Consider the following 4880-nt stretch of genomic DNA (forward strand, 5'->3'; position numbering starts at 1 on the left):
GAAGCGATGCCTCGGGTATTTTGGCTCGTCGATAATCTGAAAAGTAACACATTGGAGATGATCTGCTGTTATGTATAATGTTCTTGTCGTCTATCCGAGAATTTTAAAGACGACACATAGCACATCGGAAGATTCGCCGGCTGTTGTTTTGTCACGCAGCTGGTATTGTCGTCATTAAACAGTTTCATTGGTTCATAACTTCGAATCATTAGTTTCGCTGGGCAAAAGGAATTTGTTGTTTTCTCTCTTATCTTCACGGAGGCTCGTTATCCATTTTTCAGCGTCAAGATTGTACAACTCATATACGTCAGAACTTATATCGTTTTTGGTTAAAAGAGCGTAACTGGATGAGTATACAAAATGTCTATGCTGTCTTCAAATTTTATTCGGATATCTGCAGGTAAGGCTGGATTACTTCTACTGTGTGTTACGGTCTCCAGTTGTAATCTGTGGTCATAGGGTGAATGCAGATTAGGTTAGGTCCATATTTTACTAATGATGGTCCATCCTTGTCACGATGTAATGGTAACATCACAGATTGATACTTCGTGCAAGGGATGTGCTATTCTTATACCGGTAGTAAGACCGAATACCGAACTGAAAAGGAATGAACATCAGCGCGCACATATTACGTATCAGAGCCAACTTACTGATTGTACTAATTTTAGTTCGAGTTTCGGTGTCCGCCGAATTGGTCAAATGATAGACTCCAAACCAAAATTAAGGTCAGAAAAAAAAGTATATGGCTATGATGCAAAACAAAACAGTTTCATTGAATATTTTTTTATAATTTCTATAACATCCTCGTAGTTCACGCTAAATACTCGGGTATGCTCAGTTAAAAACCTATCGAACTAAAACAAAACAGCATTTTTGCTAAAATTGTTTTTGATAGTACATCATAGCAAAATACTTTATTTTGGGTTTGATTTTTGTTTTGGTTTCGAATTTAAAGTTTGGTTTTGAAGACTATTGTTTGACTAATTAGACATGAGTAGAATCACAAGATTTTTCGTGGTCTAGTCGCTAATTTGGTTAGCGCAAAATTGCTTTTTCTTTAAGAAGATGAGAAATTCCTAAGTAACCCATTTCAGCATTCAGAAGTGAAATTTAGGTGCATCTGGTATCAGTTCGTTCAACTTGAGTCAGAAATGGCATGTAACAGGACACGCACCTTGTGATGTTGTACGCCCACATTACACTTTTGACCCTCAGACTTGGCTGATAAGCACTAAAGTGAAATTTTATGATGAAAGATTTTTGTATTTCAGTAGTGGTATATGACGGGGTTCCGTAAGGGAAAGGCCCGTGGCACGTTCGTCTTATGCTATGTATTGGATTGTATAGTTCAGCTAGAGAGCAAACAGACATCTCTTTGATTTTAAGTATTTGGTCTTTCAGATGTACTTCATGGGTGGCGCTTAAGAATTCATCCTCATTGCACTTTTACACGGACACGTAGATTTAAAGCTACCTCTAAGCATAATGCTTGACGTCTACTACTGATTATGTCTGTACTATCGCGAGGATGGAAATGACTGATTCGACCTTTTGTCGTTGGAGCAATAAGATCAAGACGCTAGACAAGGTTTTATTGGGGGGAAAAGCACAATCGATCGAAAAGGCGGAAGCTGTTACACTGTCTGAAAGCATTCACCAGCTATTCTTTAACAGCCCCAAAGTCACCTCGACCTGAAGGGAAATATCTTTATCTGGGTAAGAGAGTTCGAGAGCACATTAAAGGTAATGATAACCAAGCTGTGGAGGAAGAGAGAAATTATGTGTCACAAATCAACACCGTGGTACTGACAAATACTGAACTGCGATTTTACGAGCCTTTGATGATCTGGCTGCCTCTTTTCTCTCGGTAGGAGGTGTGATATGTCAAGCTCCCACAAAGAGTCTTATGACGAACCTCTTCCGAAGTATTTTTGAGTATAAGTAGATTCTGGGTATTCACTGGGTGTAAACTTTATTAAATTATTGAACGCGTAGGTCGAGATCGACTAAGCCGATCTTATGGAGGAAGCGACTCTTCATAAAAGAGGCGGCGTCCGTGCCTAATACAACTTTGGACAGGAACAAGCGGCTCAAATGTGCTACCAAGCTTCATATAAAGTGACAGCTGATTTCAATATCCATTGCGTTCTTGTCTGTTAGGTACGCCGTATGTTTCGTATCATCAATGCAAGACGTCAACATTATGCGACAGCAAAAAGTAAGAGCTACAAAATCACGCCATCTCCTATTTTGTGCAGACTTGATGTGCTCTATACCAGGCAAGTGTACTTAGAAAAGAAAAACTATATTATCATTCTCTTTGGAAACGCGTAAAGACGTATGGTCTTTGTAAATCACAAATGGCTTTACGATAGGTAAGTGCACCCGCAATTCGACAAGGGCTTACAACATCTCAAATAGCTCCAAGTCAAGAATCGGAGTTACAACATCTTAAAGTTGGCATTATCTTGAACTCAATATTGCCTTCATGCCCCTTCGACTGAAATATTGCTCGACCAACGGCAAAGGCCGAGGTATTGCAGAGAATGTGAAGCGGCCGATTTGGATTCAGAAGTACCGAGATCGAGACACGCATAAGTATTTCTTTCACAACTATGGAAGCAGATTTTTTGCTGCAGGATTGGCATCTGTTCCAAGAAGTTTGGTCGGGAATCTAGTCGTTTTGGCGTGATTTGAACATACTTGCTTAACATGACCAAGAAGTGGCACCGGGCAACTCACAGCGTCCTGCGTCTTGACGGTAACATAGGACATCGCCTTTTCTATTTATAGAGGTTCTACATCTCTTCAAGAGGGAATGCGCATACTCAGCGTCGTCCAGTGTTTCTACTCACTGCTCCATTGGAGTCTTGATGTTGTTAACAACATCCGACGAAGAGCTGCTACTTCCGAAGTCTTCATCCAGCGGATAACATGCCACTCCACGCGCATCCGTAAGGCCTTGCCCAGGATGCCTCGGACATTATTCGACCTCGCCACTCTTAGCCAACAGCAACTGCTTCAGAGCGTGAGCAGTGCTCAGTGGATTGGGCGCCACTCCACGCGCATCACAAGGGCTTCGCCCTCGATACCGCGGACCTCGTTCGACCATGCCACTCTTAGCAGGCAGCAACTGCTTCGAAACGTGAGTGCTCAGTGGATTAGAGCGTCGAGTATAATTGTCCGATGCCCCGGAATCGATCAGGATCTTCAACAACTTCTCAAAGCTCTTCACGGTCGCTTTTACGACCAGCAAGCCCGGCTTGCACACACGTTTCGTGTTCAAGAGCACGGTGCTCTTTGGTACTGGGCCCTACTGCCCTCTGTCGCATTGAGGTACAACAGTACTCAGTGTTTCCCCAGTAGGGCGCCTCGTGCCTCCTGGGCTTGCTCGTTTCCCCGCGACAAGTCTGAAGACTGGTTAGAAGCGGGACGTCGGCTCGACGAACCTTTACGCACCTTGCGCAGGGTACAAACAATCCGAAAGTGATAGGTGTCTCCAAAGACAAGAGACCATCGGGTGTTTACACGCTGCCCGGCATCTCGGTGCTCTCCCTCTTCTTTCATATCATAACTGAGATTTCTTAACTCAGGCCCGCTCGACAAATGCATTCCAATCAAGTTGTGTCGACTTAAATACCTAAAGTTGAATTTTGCATTCAATGCAACATTTACCGCTTCTTCGAATGAAGGCGGATGCACACGGAAGACTTCCGTTCTGACCGTGCCAGCGCGAAGGCCTCCATGGATACGTACCACACTCGGCTTAGGAGGAGGCATTCCTGTACCCGCGATGTGAGCGATTCATGTGGTGCTCGCCCCTGGAGAATCCGCTGCGGACGAAGAAGAGCTCTTTGAGCGATGGGTTTAGCGGCACCGGGAATCTCCCTCGCTGTACAACTTGCCGTTGAGCAAAAAAGAGGTAACGCGCACGTGGAACATCATCTTTCGTTTTGTCTGCCAAAAAATGAAGACGTGTCTCCGACTTCCTATGGATTGTCATCCTGCGACGTATGGGTCAATCCATCACACACCCGCGAGCCCCGGGGTCTCTTACACCGGTGAGTCTGCGACCGCAGTAGCTCAGGGCTATAGCATGAGCTCAGCTCATGGCTCTTCGGCTTTTCAAACTATTGTTGAGATGCGTGGGGCGTACGACGACACGGAACGTCATGATCCCTTTGATCATAAGCATCCACAACGTCTGGGCAGTCTTGCCGAAGTGGCACTTCGAATCTCCACTAGTTCTCGAAGTCGGGATATCCTTTTCACAAGATACTGGGTTTGACCATGGCGACGACGTCGAAATAAAAGACGTTTCACGTGATTGCCACTCGTATAGCTCGCTCTTGACAATGCAGTACATTAGTCTACCGGCTACACGCGTGAACGGGCTCGTTCATCCTTGCGTCTTGCTGACGCCGCGATCCAAGTGTTAGCCGAGCGGATAGCTGGTGTCAGCCCTCTCACTGTGCGAAAAGAAGTCGATGACTTCCTGTCTACCAAACTAAGTGTCTTACGACACGTTCGCGATGCGACGGCTGACAGCCAAGACATGCAGAAGGAATATGCAGACGGAAGAGGTAGAAAACTTTGAGGTCAGAGACCTGGTTTTATTTAATGCTGTAAATCTTCCTACCCATGCAATTTCTGCTGCCTTTATGACGAAGCTCCGTCCACGGTTTATCGGACCAATAAAAGTTGTGGCCATGCGGGGCCTTGCGTATATAAATACCTTCCAAAACGGATACGTACCCACTTGATCTTATATGTGGACTTGCTCAAGCCGTACCGGGATCCGGCGCAAGTGAACGCGAAAGCATTAGCACCGGGGCGGCGCTCACAGGCGCTCGACCGCCCAGAAGCTGCACTATCAACTG

This window comes from Plasmopara halstedii, assembly GCF_900000015.1.
Source record: "Plasmopara halstedii genome assembly, contig: Scaffold_1211, whole genome shotgun sequence".
Lineage (NCBI taxonomy): Eukaryota > Oomycota > Peronosporomycetes > Peronosporales > Peronosporaceae > Plasmopara > Plasmopara halstedii.